Consider the following 19,533-nt stretch of genomic DNA (forward strand, 5'->3'; position numbering starts at 1 on the left):
TTCCACAATTTACATGCAAATTCAATCAGAATTGCCTCAGAAGGTCTATTTTTGCCTACGTAATCAAATAAGCTACTTTGAATGAATGTCATTACCCACCTTTCATTAAGCAAACTTCATTTCTTCTAACGTCTGCTAGATGCCTATGTTTTCTGACACTGAAATTAACCTTGTAAAAATATATTTTTTAATGGAACACAAGATCATTTTACAGGCCAGGAATCAAAATTAGATCTGTGAATGACAGACTCAATGCAAATGTGGCAGGACTTTAAAAGTTCTTCCCTGGTACTGTAAACAAAGACATTCCTAGAGCAATGCTGATGATTTGCATTCTGCTGCTTGCTTTGTGCTGATACACAGAGTCCCAGCTTCTCAGATCTGGGCTCTCCTTGTCCTTTCTTGGCAGACCCTGACCAGAAGGTTCTGGCTGGGGAGGCAGTGGATGGAGGAGGAAGAGTTCTGATCTCTTAGAGTTGTCTCATAGGGGTCACACAGAGCTTGCTATTGGCTCATTACACAGGATTTTACATTGCAGCTCAGCATTGACTTAGAAGAACTCATTACACGGTACTCCGAGGAACCAAAATTCAGAAAACATTTATTCTCGTGTTCCACCAAGAAATGTGCTACTCTAGCGTGTTTTCATATATAAAATAATAAATGTCTGACTGAACAATAGTAGTCAGAATTATAAGTAATGAGGGAATGAATCTTTATACCAAGATTTTAGCTCTATTAGGATAAGCATCCAACATTTCACATACCCAGCTTGTTCATACCAGCGACATATCAGTAAAAGGTTAAAGAGGTTGTACTGATTCTTATTAATATCTCAAAGAAATCTGAATTATTTAGTGTTTTCTAAATTAATAAATAGATGTAGCAGGAGGTAGACATTAAAGATTCCAACTTAGAATCTTTAATCTTGTCTGAGGTTACAGGGACCTTGGCATGTGAATTTTGGGTGACATAACTGAACTCAGAGTTGTGTATTAAATGATTGTCTAATAACATCTCAAATATTCAATATGCCCACCTTTAGCTTCATTACATGAATCTTTCCAGGACTGAAACTTGGTCATTTTTTAAACTCCCATTACTGAGTCATGGCAAATGGCGTATTTTAATTTAGTAACTTTGTATGCAACCCAATATTGTTTTTACATTATTAAATAATTTTCAAATTAGAATGTTCTTGCTAGAGGATTTCTTATCGATTCCCTGTAGTTTTTTAGTAGCTCAAACACTTTTCTGTTTGCCTGGTTAATATCTCAACAGCTAAATCTCTAAGGAAAAACATTTTTTAATCCTTCTGAAGTACAGTAAGGAATCATTGTAAGACATCATGAATATCAGAGCTGAAGGGTCCCAGAATGGGTAAAGATGTGCCCAATAGCATTTACTGAATAGCTCAACAAAACAGGATACTCATGGAAAATGTGTACTGCATGTAGTTAATTTGCTATAATATGGGGCTTTCTAAAATCCATTTATAAATCCTATCATTGGGCTTTCAAATTAGTTCATTTTCATAATTATATTAAGCTTTGTAGTACATCAATAGAACATCTAACCCCATGATGTATCAATGCTTTCTTGCTATCTCTCCATGGGCTAGAAAGGCACAGGTAGAATTATGGCATTTTCCAGCTCACTTCCATGTGGTTATTGTACTTACTGGGTGGATTAGACTATCCTCACAACAGATGAATGCTGTATACCTTTTAAACTCTCTGCAGGGAGATTCAGCTACCAAGTAAAGAAGAAATTTCCCACTGGAAGGACAAACAATCTTCCATTCCAGCATGTAGTTTAGGGCTAAATTCTACATGTTCCAGTCCTCCATTAAGAAAAGAACATTACAGTTAGCTCCTTCCCATTAGTATCTGCTTTAACCCTCCCTTTGTTAGAAAAGAATAGCTTGTTTGCCAGTAACATTGTTTCGATGCAACATGGGCTACCTGTATAACATGACAACATGGTATACACAGCACATTTTGCATTAAAGATTGAATCAATCAGGAAAGATTTTACTAGTGACTAAAAAAGGTTAAAGCTAATTCATAAAAATTAGATTTACCGACATTTTTTTATTGGGTATGGGGTTGTATTTGTGTTTATTCTACTAAGTTTCAAGAAATATAAATTGAGGGAGGATGAGATGAGACACACTATTGAGGGTATTGTACCTCAATAGTGTGAAATAGAGGAAATTCTTCTCAGGAAATAAGCTTTGGTTCTGTGATGTCAGATTATCATCACTGTTATCCCAGTAAATGGATTGTAAAACCCAATATTTGCTTCTTCTTACCAGAGCAAATATTTCAAGAGGAGTATAATGGAATGAAATGGCTAAAAGGCTCTGTAATACTGAGCCAGATAAATTAAACATAGCTGTCAGCTTCTGTTTTGTATAACAGATAGGACAAGTGATTCATCTTTCTGGATTCTGAAGACATGAGAGACTAAAATTTTGTAACATTATCCCTTCCTCCTATAGAAATGTTTACAGTGTGTATTCAATGTTCAGTCTACTCACTGAACTGCAAAGTCCTGCCGTTGTCTTCTATACATTTAGCATACTGAAACAGAAGCACCGTTTTGTTTCCCCCAGAGGTTAACAAGGCGTAGGGTATTAAGTTATAGAAGATGCAAAGTAAACAAAGGAGATTTAAGACTGTGTCACCTTTAGCACATAGCTAATTAGCATATAACAACCTAGGTGCAGAGATTGACAAAAAGAGATGATATATTCTGGAAACATTGCTTTAGAAGGCAAGACACCTTACAGCATAGTTTCTATAGGAAGAGAGCTGGACATTTCCATTAGAATTTGTGCTGCTATTACATCAGTGGGCATTTACAGTCATTGTTGTCACGCACATCAATTGAAGCGAAGTAAGGGTAATGGCTACTTTTCTCTGACAGCCTATATGGCACCTTTCTAAACTATAAAAGCTAGTCACTGACCATTATCCAGATTAGTAGTAGCTTCATTTCTCTAGTGTATGATCCGAATGTGTCTTCATCAAAAGAGTCTTAGCATCAGGTTCAGAGGGTTACTGAGAGACAGAGCAATAGCCTACTGTGCTTAGGGGTGTCTTGGCCCAAATCTGCTCTGGTCATTAACTCAGAAAGATGTCTCAGTGCTAGAGATTTTATTTTCTAATGGGTAGGCTCTAGTAGGCACACTGTTATCCTATTAAAGGGTAACTCCATTTAAATTCTTTTATGTATATGTGTGTATATATTTTAGGATATGTCTATAGTTTTTAAAGGCACAACAAAGCTAGAAATATTTCTACCACATGATATAGCTATACTACTCTTGGGTATCTACCCAAAGCACTCTGTTTCCTACTGCAGAGATAAAAGGGATTGCCCATGCTCATTGCTGCTCTACTCATAATATCCACAAAATAGAAAAAAGCCTATATATGTGGATTATAATATACACATAATAAATGTGTATTTACACAATGAAATATTACTAAGCTCTTATGAAGAATAAAATCACAAAACTCACAGGTGAGTGGATGAAATTAAAAACAAATGAGCATTCTGAGTGATGAAACCCAGACATAGAAAAACAAATATCATCTGTTTTCTCCCATATGTGGATGTTAGCTTTGAATCTTTGGATATGCGTTATTCATTTGGAATATCTACAGATGTTATGAAAATAGTAAGAGGCTGTGAGACACACAGTGTGCTTGCAAGGGAAGGAGATAGAACACAGTGATATAAAAGGGAATTAATGTAACTGGAAGGACAAAGGAAATGGGGTGTGAGGTGGAAGTGTAGGTAAGAAAGAATGTTGGGGAAGGATTATAGACACTAAAGGCTTTGAAAGCATTAGAGTTTCTTAAAACATACACATACAGAAAAAGCAATGCCAAAATTTCTTATGTATTTTTCTCAGATATTTGCATATTGTCTTTTGAGAACTTTGTATTTTGGTTCCTTGGCTCAGTGTTTAGCTGAGATGGTTTCTTTCATGAGCTATAGACTTTTAAGTTCTCTGTATGTTCTTGATACTAACTTTCTGTCAGATCTATAGCTATGGGAATAACTTTCTAGTTGTTTTTAAGGCCTGTTCAATGAGATGGATCCCATTACTGGCAAGATTATTTGTGTTAAGAACATAAGACTATATAAGTGGTAGGCTGTAGGACAGAACTTACTAGCATTATTTCATTAAATGGGCATTGTATTTGTCTTGCTCAGGGTTTCTATTCCTGCATCAACATTATGACCAAGAAGCATGGGGAGGAAAGGGTTTATTCAGCTTACATTTCCACATTTCTGTTCATCACCAAAGGAAATCAGGACTCAAGTATGTCAGGAAGCAGGAGCTGAGGCAGAGGCCATGGAGGGATGTTTCTTACTGGCTTACTTCCTTTGCCTTGCTCAGCTTGCTTTCTTATAGAACTCAAGACTATCAGATGGTACCACCCACAAGGGGCCCACCCACATTGATCACTAACTGAGAAAAATGCCTTACAGCTGGATGTTATGGAGGCATTTTTCTCAACTGTAGCTCCTTTCTGTGTGATAACTCCAGCTTGTGTCAAGTTGACACAAAACAAGCCAGTACGGTATTACAACAACTACTACTAACTTATCTCTGTACCAATAGGTCAGAGCATCACTCAATCCTCATCAGAAAAGCTTTTTATTTCTCTGAGTAGATGGCAACTAACACAGAGACCCACAACTAGTCAACGTTTAAATTGAAAAGATGGAATATTGAGCCGTAATTGGGATATTTATGTTATGGCTCCTCTCTCTAAAGCATGGTGATCATTGTGGAAGAAGAGACAGAGACATTTTAATCTTGAGAGGTGATGGATAATTTCAAAGAAACAGTTTTTTTTCTGATAGAACAGGGCAGTTGCACATATAAATTCATATGTCGGAGCATGCATGACACCTGTGCAAACTCAAGCCAGGTAAAAAATCTCAGCATGAAAGATGTGAGATGAGGTGAAGTGAGGTAGGGTGAAGTAGGGTGAGGTGAGGTGGGTGAGGTGAAGTAGGGTGAGGTGAGGTGGGTGAGGTGAGGTGGGGTGAGGACCAAGTACCAATGCCCAGATGAACTTTTGAGAATTAAAAGCTGCTGACAGAGGCATTTGACAACATTCTAGGACAACCCCAATACCCTGGAGTGTTTGGGAAACAGAAACCAGGCTCAGTATTCTCCTCTGTCTCTGTCTCTCTCTCTCTTTTTCTCTCTCTCTGTCTGTCTCTTAACAGTAGATTATGGTTAAGGAAGTAGGGTATCTTCTGAAGTATTAGGATATGAACGCAATTCAAACACATTGAATATTTTTTTAAAAAGAATTAACCAATTATTATCTTAAAGAAGAGTTGGAGACAGTATTATTCTTTGTGGCTGCAGTAGATTTCTTCTTCCCTGTTTCCAACCTGCTTGCTTTCTCTCCTACATTATTTCTTTTCTTCATTCCTTTGACCCATGTGATTCATTACTTTCTTCCTTTCTTTTCTTTTTCATAACACATGCATAACTCGAACAGCTTTCTCTTTCATAAAAGCTCTTTTCTTTTTATTGATTAGAATGGGAAGAGGCACAAACTAACTTCTGGACCTTCCCTTTCAACACGACCACTACAATCAATCCAATCTGATCATTTTAGATTCCTCAATATCTGGTGGAATCTAAATTTTGAAAATATAAAGTAGTGGTAAAAATGTTGTATGTGTCTGCACTAACAACTAATCTGGCCTGATGACCAGAGATAGTTCCTCATTGTAATCACCAGACCCCTGAAGCATACAGGGTCCCCTCACCAAGTTTACTCTCCTTGCAATCCACAATATTTCATAGACTTTCACAAATTATATTTTATTTAATGTTTCTTGTTAATAATTATAAGAGAAAAAGTAATGTAATATTTTGATTAGCAACACAAAAAATAGTTGTGAGAGCTATATAAAGAGAGACTGAGAGGCCAGTGTGAGTGTCCCATGCTCATGCTGGTGAATTTATGATCCTATGGACACATTTTTCATATATTTTCTGTTCCATGTTACAGACCAAGACTAAATTATATGGTTCATATACTCGTCTATATTTGACTAAAATAGGATTACTAAGTTTTGCTAGGTCACAATACTTTTGGCTAATTGAAAAGCACACTATTGGTTGTTCTCCTATAAGAAACCTATGGATATATTTTAATATATAGCAATTAGGTTAGTGTTTCTTTATCTCATTTATAGATTTAATTGTGGAGTCTAGAAAGTGTCAATGACCTGCAAACATATTCCTTGGACACTGCACAGAGGATGAACAATACTTTAAAATAAAAAAAGAAAGCATCCTGTATAATAAATTAACACTTGCTGTTTCCTGAAAGTTTCCTGACTTAGAGAGCTATTGCTATTTTGTGACATACACTGATAAAATCTTGGGCTGAAAGAGTAGAATTTCAACATCTTAGCAGCCAAATTCACAAAACTGTTCTGTGTTCTCAGGCTCAGACTCGAAAATAAGATCTTTGCAACAGCAGTTTGCTTTCCATTTACTTATGTTTGGATGTATGGAACATTCCACTGGCATTCCTGCTATGAGGTACATTAATTTATATGCAAAAATCCTGTACAAAACCCATGTAATACATAATTAAACATGGATCTAATCAAATAAACCATTATATATATATACATATATATATATATGCATTATATATGTGTATTTTTCCTGTCTGGGGTTTACATTTTTTAAAGATCTCTGCCAAGAAAATGGCATCTTCATGCTTATGAGACACAACATTGAGGCTTGTTAAAACAACAGTACATTTTAATCAGAGTTATATTAAGCTAAAATAAATAGTCTTATTGTAACATAAATGACAGATATATAATATTGAGATGTACGATCCTTTAAAAATGTTATGGGAATACTCGGGGGGGGTGGAGAGAGAGAAAGGGAGAGAGAGAGAGAATCATTGTTATTCTTTCAAATGAGAATTTTTATCTTTTTTTCACTGTTTAAAGAACTTCTTTATGTCTTAAAGATATTTATTACCTTTGATTGTATACAGCTGTTGTTCTCTCTTGCTTTATAACCAAAAGAGAAAAAGAGTGAAGAAAAGAGAGGGCCCTTCTTCCTCCTCCTCTTCTTCGTCTTCGTCTTCGTCTTCATCTTCTTCTTCGTCTTCTTGGAATCCTCAGTATTTGCGCCTTTGGTAACCTTAGCACAGTCTACCATGCTGCTTGTTCAGATCATTTCAGTTTACATTATTCAGATGAAGAGTGTTGTGAATGAGCAGTTAATATTTTCTGCAAGAGCCGCAGTATTTTGATTCTAAATGCTACTGATCCGCTCGCTACTATTTCATTTCCTCTCCTCCCTCAGTCATGAACTCTGCAGGTGATTCTTTATTAGGGCTGTAAGAGCTGGTTGCTAATTTCAGAAGATAAGAATTCCTGAGGTTCAGAGAATACTCTGTCAGACTCCTGAGAAGAATCAACAGGCCAATAAAGGACATTCAAGTGTCTTCTTCCAGAATAAATGACCAGGTTTGTGTTTGTGATCTGATGCTTCAATTAATATTAGAGTATTATATAAATCACATAGAGATGAAGCTCATTGCTAGAGCTTTAACGACCTAGTTGGAGATTCAGATGTTACCTTTTTGTGGTATGTGGCTCTTGGGGAAATTTATTTATACTTTCAGAGGATCAGTTATTTTACACTAATATGACCTGAATTTTTACTCCCTCCCTTAAAAGCTCATTTTGGTAATAAAAGAAGAAGATAAACATGGAGTCCTTCACTTGGCACCACTTATATGGTAAATAAATGTTTTGGGCCATACTATTGTAGTAAGTGTCATCTTTCAAATTAAAATTCTACAAAGATCCCTCACTTAGGTCATGATTCTAAATGTTTTTTTTTTCATTTTTTCATTTTAAGATTTTCGGGGAGATCATAGTGATGAAAGATTCAGCTCTTACACATGTCTTAATGTTTCCCTGTGGTACTTTGCAGAAGCATTTCACAGAGAGTAGACCTTGCATAAATATCTGCTGAATTTTAATAGTGTTCATAACCATCTATCATTTCAATGCATTTTATATGGAGAGAGCATAAAAGCAAGATAAAGTTGGGCTACCCCAGAGATAGTTTGCAGTTGTTTTTAAAACATGTTGTCTCTTGATTTCTCTATTCTTATCTTTATTAGTCCAAAAAACCAACCAAAGCAAATATATCCACCTTAAAGAACACACATGGTATGCACTCACTGATAAGTGGATATTAGCCCAAATGCTCAGAATACCAAGATATAATTCACAGACCACATGAAGCTCAGGAAGTAGAAAAACCAAAGTGTGGGTGCTTTGATCCTTCTTAGAAAGCGGAACAAAATATTCATAAGAGCAAATACAGAAACCAAGTGTGGAGCAGAGACTGAAGGAAATGCTGTCCCACCTGGGTATCCAGCCCATATACAGTCATCAAACCCATTGTGGATGCCAAGAAGTGCATACTGACAGTAGCCTGATATAGCTGTCTCCTGAAAGGCTCTGCCAGAGCCTGACAAATACAAAAGCAGATGCTTGCAGACAACCTTTGGACTGAGCAAGGGGACCCAAATGAATGAGTTAAAGGACTGAAAGAGCTGAAGGGGTTTGCAACCCTATAGGAAGGACAACAATATCAATTAACCAGACTCCCCCCCCCCAGAGCTTTCAAGGACTAAATCACCAACCAAAGAGTACACATGGAGGGACCCACGGCTCCAGCCACATATGTAGCAGAAGATGGTCTTGTCGGACATCAAAGGGAGGAGAAGACCTTGGTGCTTGATGCCCTAGTGTAGGGGAATTCGAGAGCAAGGAGGCAGGAGTGGGTAGGTGGATAGGGGAATACCCTCATAGAAGCAGGAGAGGGAGAATTGGATAGGGGGTTTTGTGGGGGGGGGATAACATTTGAAATGTAAATAAAGAAAATATCCAATAAAAAAGGAAAAAAAAACACCTTTCAGTGGTTTGAGTCACTTATGTCTACTCTTGCTGTCTGGCAAACAATAAATGCATTAATTTTAAAGGAAGGAAATTTTACCATTTAGAACGTGTGATAAGTAGTCAAAGAGGAAAAAAATCAATATTTAAGTCATCTAAACATTCACACATATAAATCAACTTTATTCTATTCTGTTTTGCTTAATTTCTATATGGTAGGGCAATAATGCAAATCTCAGCACCCAACACATATTTTCTAAATTGTAAATACATCTGCAGTATGCAGTAAATACATCTGTAGGCAAGCCACATAACCCTGGAGTTAATAAGATACAGCAAGTACTTGACATACTTCTGTCCTGTGTGTCTGTTCTGAGGAGCAGTAGGCAGGTTTGTCCATCTGGCTTCCCTCACCCCAAAGAGTGCACCTCCACATCATGGAAGACTCGGGCATGGATGTGAATCCTCTTAAGCTTCAGAACTACCTTTTCAGTTGTGAACTAAAGGCTGACAAAGATTATCATTCTAAAGTGGATAATGATGAAGATAAGCACCAGGTACCATTGAAAACTGTCAGTTTAGGTGCAGGGACAAAGACAAATTACACATTGTAGAGACAGAAGCAATGAAGTATGAAGACAGTCCAGTTAAAGTAACACTGGCAACGTTGAAAATGTCTGTACAACCAACAGCTTCCCTTAGGGGCTTTGTGGTTACACTACCTGTCATCTTAGATTGAAGTGTGGTTCTGGGCCTGTGCAAATTAGTGGCTAGTACCTCGTAGCTATAGAGGAAGATGTAGACGAAAATGAAGATGAGGATTTAAAATTCTTAAGTATGTCTGGAAATCGATCTACTTCTGGAGGTACAATGTTCCACAGAAAAAAAGTAAAACTTGATGAAGATGATGCTGATGAGTAAAAGGATGAGGAAGAAGATGATGAAGATGATGATGAGATGATGATTTTGATGAAGAGGGAACTGAAGAAAAAGTTCCAGTGAAGAAATATATATGAGATACTCCAGCCAAAAGTGCAAAAAAAAAAAAAAGATCAAACCAAAATGGAAAAGACTTAAAACTATCAACACCAAGATTAAAGTGTCAAGAGTCCTTCAAAAAACAAGAAAAAATCCTCCTAAAACACGAAAAGGACAGTTCTGTAGAAGACATTTAGGCAAAAATGCAAACAAGTATGGAAAAAGGTCGTTTTCTTCCCAAAGTAGAAGCCAAGTGTAGCGGCATATTTTCCCTGTAAGTTGGAAGGAGCTAAGGTGGGAGGAGTAAGAAGAGGAAGAGGAGGAGGAAGGAGAGGAAGAGGGGAAGGAAGAGGAGGAGCTGGAGAGGCAGAGATGTAGGAGGCACCATGGATGACCACATATGTTTTGAGAGAAGTCCTAGGTAACAACTTATATCTTAAGGTTAGATATTGGGACACGCCTCTTATTGTGTGGGCATCTTGTTTATTGAGCATTACCAAACATATAAAGCCTTTGGTTAATATTAAGCATTAGAGCCTCATTTCTACTAGGTACTGCAGGGATGGCGGGATAGTCTGGGCTCAGCCCAACCTTGTGGAGACAGCATGGAAGACTGGCAGAACCATATCCTATGCTGGTGTCTCGTGGGTGGCAGAGCCAGTGTCTCTGGCCATCTGAGCAGATAGCCTGAGCCGAGCAGAGGCAGCATGGCCACAGGCCTTGTCTAGTCAGAAAGATGGTGGTTCATTAAGAACAAACAAGATTGTTTTAAATATCTCCTTCAACAGCCAAGTTCATTAATTATGTGAAGTATTATTTCCAGATAACTGACCAGATAGCCATTTAAATCGGTAGCAGTGGAGGAAACCTCTTTTAAAAATGGCTTAAACAGGTTGAAATATTCTGTCTTACTTTATTTGTGTAACCACTCATATTTAGCTGTCCTTCTTATAAGGCAACGTAAAACTTTCCCTACTGTGTTTGATAAATGTTGTCCCGGTTTCATGGCCAGGAATATGTTGTCCAAAATGCCAGTTTAGTTTTCAAGATAGATCTCCATCATTCACTTGGTTTTAAGTATGTATGGAATGTTATGATAGTAGTAGTGGTGGTCATATGTGGAATTGGTAGGGAGACAAAACATACATGTGAAATAAACTCAGTATTTTAATAAAGTAGCACTCACTGTTTCTATTTGCTTAAAAACAAAAACACAAACAAACAAACAATCAAACAAACAAACAAACAAACAGAAGATGACAGCGAGTACCCAGAATTAAGGAGGCAGAGATGCACCTGCACTGGCAGCTAGTCAGAGTACCTGGCACCAGAAAAAAAGCCGAACCCATAATACGAAATATGGATACAAAAAGAGGAGATATGATGCATCAGTTTGAGTATTTCTTGGAGTTATGGCTTGGAACAATATTAATTAAATTAATTAATTAATTAATTAAACGGCAGTGAGATTTAAAATCATCATCTTTCATGTATAAATTTCAACAATTGCCCTATTTGCTTTGAGATCTGTTCAATATATTTAGAAAGTACACACATGCATATTTTTAAAGAAGAGCTAATTTTAATATTTGAAAGTGTTATGTTTGCATATAATTTACTTTGAGCATATCTACCCTGTCATCTCCCTTATGCACCCACCCATACCCCCCCATTTGTATGCACAGTTTTCTTTTGGAACTCACTAATTCTCCTTAGTGCTGACGGCATGCTCATGGCTGTAGGGTCATCTACTGCAGCATGGATAGCCTGCCAGTGGCCCCTGAAGAAACTGACTCATCCCCCCAAAACCACCAACTCCCCATAGCCCCTCTAGAAAGGGCAGGATCTAATCACTCTCCGCCCTCCATGCTGGGATTTTAGCTAGCCTGATCTTATATATCTACAATTTCACTGTTTAACACCCTTAATTATACTTTACCTATCTGACATGGAATTTATGTTTTTGTAAATACAAAACTCATGTTCCTTAGATCATACAAAAGTAGAGTTCTCAAGACCTCTTGTTTAACTGGAAAAATTCTTAATCATGGAGAAGTGACTGCTTTCCAGTGAGTGTATTACATAGTACTCCAGATTTGCCTTCATTTCATTTCCTTTTATTTTCTTTAACTAATTTATTAGAATAAAAGGCTTTTTGGGAACAGCTCTGGGGGAAGAGGGAAGTGGATTTCTGTGAAGTCAAGGCCAGCTATGGCTACTTATTGAGACCTGGTTTTATAAACCAAAACCAACCAACCAAGCAATGGACCAAGCAAGCAAGCAAAAAATCAGTCTTGTCAGGATCTGCATAGTTAGACATGTGAACATTATTAAGTAGTTCAGACTATGTCATTCCTAGCTACTAGAAGGATAGGAGAGATGAAAAATAAAGCAGAAAGAAAAGAACAAACGTGAAGAAAAGTAAGAAGAAAAGCCATGTCCAGTTTCTAAGTGAAGCCGAGTACTTGCTCGAAGATGTACAAATAAGTTTGGGATGTTTTTCCACACTGCCTAATTCCCATAAACTATAAGTACCCTTCAAAAAACAAAGGGAATACAAACAGTGTTCTTTACTATTTTCTAACAAAACAGAATTCCTGACACACAAAAGCAGACAGCCCCTCAGGGTACCCTACAGTCCCTGCTAGGAGTTCAAAGCGGGCCAGGAAACCCTCACTATCAATCACTACATGAAACATACTTTCTCACACTCTTGTGGAGCTGCAAATGTTTGTGCAGCTTGGGAGACTTGCTCTCCTCATGCTTTTTCACACCAGCACAATAAATGCATACTTAGTGGGGGTGGGGGCACCTTCATGTGTTCTGTGAACTTTCAGCCTCTGCTTTAGATTTTGCAGCATGTACTTGATTTTATATACTGCTGCTATTTGTGTTTTTTTTCTTTAATTTTTTTGCTTCTTAATGAAACCCCCTTTCCACATAGACCAGATGTTTCTCCACTTGGAAGAAGGGAAGTCATTTCACATCATAAATACCAAATCACATCTCAAGGTCACAGTCAAAAGCTTTTATGTCTCATTAAATGTCAGGCTTGTCATTTATTTTCCTCATTGAGCTCCATTTAGATCTTGGAATGTGAAAATGCATGGGCCTGGTGTTATCAGTGAGAAGGCTTCCAGGGCTGCTAACAACTAATATAAAACATCTCCAATTACACATCCAGCACTTCACACACTTGCATCGGCAAAGAACATGACAGCAGCAAATACTTTCTTAATTCAAAGCTCCAGAAGCTTTATGGTCCATGTAACAGCAACGTGTCCCACGGAGAAGAAGAAACAGGATGCCTTTGTAGGCAATTCATAACTTAACTACTGACATACAAACGTTTTGACCATTATTTTTTTTTCTCAAATTAAACCAAGTAAGTCTACTCGTAATTCGCAGACGTGGCTGTTGTAATTCTTATATAGTAAAAATAATTCTTGAATTCACTACTGAGCAAAAGCAAAGTAACATTTATTCACCTGAGTCTGAGCTTCAGTTTTCACATGCCAAATGAGTGGTATTTTGAGAACATGACAACATTCCAGTACTTCATAATCTGCAAGCTAACTTTCAAATGTGCATCATCAGGCCAAAAAAAAAAAAAATCCAATGAACAATATTCATATCCTCATTTGTCGAAGAATCTTGGGTCATTTCATTTTTACTGAAGTCCTTGTTTTAACAAAGAAAAAACATGATACAGAGAAGACACATAATCAGCTAAAGTCAAATATTGGCAGAGAATCTGGGCCTTGGGCGTCAGCCTCACATGTTCATAAGGGATCATATATATTAATTGTTTGGCTTAATATAGTTTTTTATTTGCTTTAGCTTTTTATAGTGATTTTAAAACATAACACATATTCTTTGGCACTGAAGCCTTTGCAGATTTCAATTAATTGACCTATAACCAATGGTAAAACAGAAGCAATGCTTAAAAGTTTCCCAACTAAAACATGCCCAGGGCCAGATACTTTTAGCAAAGAACTCTACCAGACTTTCATAGGAGAGTTAGCACCAATACTCATTGAATTACCCCTCAGAATAGAGACAGAAGGAACATTTGCATTGCCATTTTAAGATGCCAAAGTTATCCTGACACCGAACCCAATAAAAACTCAGCAAAAAAAGATAACTACAAACCAATTTCCCTAATGAATATAGATACCAAAATACTCAAAAAGTACTTTCATACTGAATCCAAGAACACAGAAAATATATCATCCATAATAGCCAAATAAGCTTCATCTCAGAGATACAGAAATGGTTTAATATATGAAAATCAATAGATATAATTCACCATATAAGCAAACTGAAAGAAAAATTCACATGTGATCATCTCTTTTCACAAAATCCAGCCTCATCCATGATAAAAGTCCTGGAGAGATTGAAGAAGTAAGAGACATACCTCAACATGGTAAAGGCAATTCACAGACACCTATAGTTAATATCAAAGTAAATGAACAGAAACTCAAAGAAATTCCATTGAAATCAGAAACAAGAAAAAGTTCTCCATTCTCTTTATATGTAATCAATATAGCACTTGAAGTCTTAGCTAGAGCATTAAGACAACTGAGGGAGATAAAGAGGATATGAATTGGAAATGAAGAAATCAAAGTAACTTTATTTGCAGATAATATGATAGTATACACAGGTGATTCTATAAATTCTACCTGGGAACTCCTACAGCTGATAAACAAACACTTTAAGCAAAGTAGCTGGATAGAAAACACACACACAGAAACAAACAAATAAACAAAAAACAAAGAAACAAAAGTGGTAACCTTCCTAGGTAGAAATGGCAAATCGACTGAGAAAAATGGGGAAACAACACCATTTACAATGGCCTCAAATAGTGGAAAACATTCTGGGATAACTCCAATCAAGTACAAGTGAAAGACTTGAAAGACAAAAAACTTCAAATCTTTGAAGAAAGAAGTTTAAGATGATACCAGAAGATAAAAAGAACTACTTTGCGAATTGATCAGGAGAATTAACATAGTAAAAGAGGCCAATCTACCATAATAAATCAACATTCAATGTAATCCTCATCAAAATTATAACACAATTCGTTTTAGATATTAGAAAGATGATTCTCAATTTCACATGGAAACAAACAAACAAACAAACAAACAGAATCACTAAAACAATTCTGAACAAGCAAAGAACTCTTGGTGTTATTATCACTCCCAATTTCATTGTACTACAAAGGTGCAATAGTAATAAAAGTTACATGGTATTGGAATAAAAACAGATATGTTGATCAATGGAATCAAATTCAAGCCCTATACATAAATACAAAATCTCTCTTTGATGAAGAGTGATAAATACACACTGGAAAAAAAGACAGCATCTTCAACAAATAGTGCTGGTCAAACTGGATATCTGCATGTAGAAAAATGAAAATACATCAATACTTATCACCCTACATAAAATTCAAGTCCAAATGGATCAAAGACTGAACTCAACAGAAATGAAAATGGGGAATAGTCTTGAATGCATTGGCACTGGATATAACTTTCTGAACAGAACATTAATATTGTAAGAACTATGATCAACAATTAATAAATTGGACCTCATGAATCTTAAAAGTTTCTGTAAGGCAAAAGATACCATCAGTTGGATGAAACAGCAGCCCATGCAATGGAAAAAGATATTTAGCTACTTCATATCTGATAGAGGGTTAATATTGATAACATACAAAGAACTCAAAATCTAGATATCAACAAAACAAATAACCCAATGGATACAGATATAAACAGAGAATTCTTAATAGAGGAAACTCAAATGGCTGAGAAATGTTTATAGAAATGTTCAACATTTTTAGCCATCAAGGAAATGCAAATCAAAACTACATTGAGATTCCATCTTGCATCTTATACACAGCATAGCTAAGATAAATAACACAAGTGACAGTTTGTGCTGGTGAGGATGTGGAAGAAGGGGAATATTCTTTCGTTGCTGGTGAGAGTGCAAACTTACATAGCTACTACAGATAGTAATATGGTGGTTCCTCAAAAAGTTGGAAATAGATCTACCTCAAGATCCAAGTATAGCACTCTTGGGCATACACCCAAAGGACAATCATTCTACCACAAGAACACTTTGCTGAACCATGTTCACTGAAGCTTTATCATAGCCAGAAACTAGAAAGAACCTAGATGGCCCTCAACTGAAGAATGGATAAAGATAATGTGGTACAGATTTGTAACTCAGCCATTTTAAGAATGACATCATAGAGTTTGCAGGCAAATGGATGGTACTAGAAAAAAAATCATCCTAAGATAACGCAGACGCAGAAATATAACTATGGTATGTATTCTATTCACTTATAAGTGAATATTAGTTGTTAAGTATATCATAACCATGTTACAATCTGGAGATACTCAGAGGTATGTAAAGAGGAGATTTCTAGTGAGGTAATGCATGGATTTCCATGGGAAAGGGTGGGTGGTGGGAGAAATAGGGTGGGTGGAAAAAGTGAAGGGAGAGCCAGCTGGAACTAGAAAGCATTTGGAGGGTGGTATGGAAATCTATAACAGAGGAAAATTCCTAGACCCTGTGAAGGTGATCCTAAGAAGACTACTAATAATAGGCAATACAGAGTCCCAGTTGATCCTCTCTTTTCTACAGGCTAGACTTACAGTTGTAAGACTAGTATTCAATTGAGCTGTTGACCAAGGGGGTTCCATGGAAGTCTCAAAACAACTTAATACAAAGGGTTTTTCTCCAAAAACTGAGGGCAGGGTCTCATTGCCAAGGATAACACCCATACAACTCATTGAACATGGAAACGTTAAACTGGTGCCTTCATATAGTCTTCATTCCTATGTTCTAGTGTCTTGGTTGCAGGAAGGTACATTGCAAACTTCTGAAAAGTAAGTGGGCTCTGACTTCTGTGCCTGCTCTTGGGCCTCTTTTTCTCCTATTGAGATGTCATGCGTCATGTGCAACTTCAGTGTAATAATTTTTGATTTATCTTATTAAATTTTATTTTGTCATGTTTAGTTGTGATCTCCTAGAAGTCTGCTCTTTCCTAATGAGTGACAGTAGGGGAGTGGATCTAGTGGGGAAGGGTAGGGGTGTGGCTGGCAGAGTAGAGTGTGGGGAGGTATGGTCAGGAGATATTTTATAAGAATCTATATTCAATAAAAGGTCAAAATAAAAAAATAAAACAATAAAATCAGTCAAAAATTCTTTAAAAAATGATCAAATTTAGGAATATACTTTAAAATTACCAATAAGAGTTCAAAATCAAGAAAGGTACGAATCAGCTAGGGAAAGTATTCTTGATGGAAGGTTAGTTATACAATAATTCATTGGCAAATTAATGGTAGAATATACATTTTCAGAGCTGCATTATATGTAACTAGTGGGAATTGCTGAATGTCAGTGTGCGTCCTGCTCATTAAGTGGAATACACATCATATTATTAACTTGTAACATAGCTTAGTTTATATATGTGGTTTTCAAGAAACTTCAAGGGCTTGTCTAGATCGAATAAAATTCTATTGCAATTTTAGCTATTGTCAGACAATCCAACAAGCATAGTTTTGCATTCTGGTTGATGATAGCTCAATCCTGTTCTAAGTGTACAAAATGTAACAAGATAGTGAAGAGAGTTAGTTGGTTGTTTTTGCTTTGCCATAATTCATAAAAATGCAAACCTCACATTTTGTATTATGGTAAAGTATAGAAAAGCCTTGTGGCTCCGTCAATGATGGAAAGGGTAGATGTAGAAAGCCTGCTCCACTGGAGAGTTTCTGGTGTGTCCTGTGCACACAATGATAGAGCAGAGCACTGAGGATTTGAATCACCCTAAAAGGTTCTCATGCACTTACCTGTCACTGATGCTTAGTCAGAGGAAAATGAAACTCAAAATTCTGAGCACACTGGCACATCATAAATGCTATGAACCTATTTTTTGGTCACAAACTCTATGTGCTGAAGTACCCAAAGATTATTTTGTTTTAGTAAAATGGGTTATAGGTGTCTTGCTCTCCTGGAGTTTCTTGCTTGTATTTAACACAAATACCCAATAGGGACTGCTATTCTAGAATGATGGGTTAACCTGGCTTGATAAAAGGTTTGTCTGCTTCACATTTCAGAAATATGTTAAAAGTTTTATTTCAAATTTTTCTCAAGCCATACATTTACTAAAACTAATCCAATTTATTGCTTTCCATTCAAGCTTACAGCCTCAATTTACAGTGCAAAGATGAGTTCAGATCATCATAGTCTACTGTTAGGCTTTGAATGTCAAATGTCCCGAACATATGATTGTCACCAGCTGGTGGTACTTATTTGGAAGATTGTGTAACCTTGATCCCTGTGGTATGTATAGCTAGCAAAAGTGGGTCGTTGGAGATAAGCCATGGAGGGGGTATCAGCTTCTGGTTCCATCCAAACTCCTGATCCATCCAGATGTAAGAAGTTGCTGCAAGCTCCTCCTGCTACAGACCAATCACCTCCAGCTGCAATTACCTTTAAAATCATCAACTAAAGAAAATTCTTCTTCCTTAAAATGCTTCTGGCATGTATTTATTTTATTAATGTGACCAGAGAAGTAACTACTGTGTTTAGCTTCATAGACACATTGCAGTTAACGACCAGTTTCATAAGTCTGAGTATAGGACTAAGGTGGCTAACCTTACTGTATATCAAAACACATCCCATGAGATTGAGTAAATGACATTAAATGCATATACAATTAGTAGTGAACCTATTAATGTTAACTTACATTGATAATACCTAATTGTAAAAATGCAGTTTAGAGTTTGAAACTATTCATTAAAATGTGCATATCAGAATCAGTATTTTGGTGCTTTAATAAGATATAACTGAATGTAGGCTGAAAAGATAGCACCAATATAACATAAATGGGAGAAAAAAATAACAGGATCACAGTCTATTCTCATCTCCCTTTCTTTGTTCAATTTCAAGCATCTGGACTCTGCAATACAAAAGAAAAACTCACAAAAGTGAGAATAAAGTGTCCTCTGATCGGATACCTCATACTGAATGATCCATTTTGGAGCTTTTGTCTGGGCATACTTAGCATCGTAGAGATAGCAGTGAAATGCCTAGATAGTTTGAATTAAGTCCAGAGATAAAGAATGTCATTACACAATATAAACATCCTACCTTCCACTACTGTGGATACACATCAAGTCCAGAGCCAATTTGCTTATATTTTTAATCAAAATACCTTTTTAATGGGCTGGCGGTACATACCTTAAATCACAGATACTCAGGAGACTGAGGCAGGCAGATCACAAGTTCAAATGTAGTCTAGGCTATATAGTAAGATCATGGCCAGCTTGGGATACATTTGAAGAGTTGTCTGAAAAAAGTATAAGTATTTAGGGCTCATAGTGAGCCTACAGTTTCAGACAAGGTTGCCCTTACTCGTCACAGTATGAAAACTGCTTCATGGTCAAATATCAGGAAACAGGCTCTCCTGTAATTGCCCACAAATGGTTCATCACAAAATCTTTTCTTTCTTTCTTTCTTTCTTTCTTTCTTTCTTTCTTTCTTTCTTTCTTTCTTTCT

At 36.6% G+C, this 19,533-nt stretch overlaps 1 protein-coding gene and 1 pseudogene across 1 annotated transcript in view; one reads left to right on the plus strand and one right to left on the minus strand.

The window, feature by feature from the left end:
- Nucleotides 1-19,533, minus strand: part of Lama2 (laminin subunit alpha 2) — a 575,131-nt gene that overhangs the window by 248,321 nt on the left and 307,277 nt on the right. The window lies entirely within an intron of this gene.
- Nucleotides 9,432-10,819, plus strand: LOC114620328 (annotated as a pseudogene).

The sequence above is a fragment of the Grammomys surdaster genome, unplaced genomic scaffold (assembly GCF_004785775.1).
Source record: "Grammomys surdaster isolate TR1022 unplaced genomic scaffold, NIH_TR_1.0 168, whole genome shotgun sequence".
Taxonomy (NCBI): Eukaryota; Metazoa; Chordata; class Mammalia; order Rodentia; family Muridae; genus Grammomys; species Grammomys surdaster.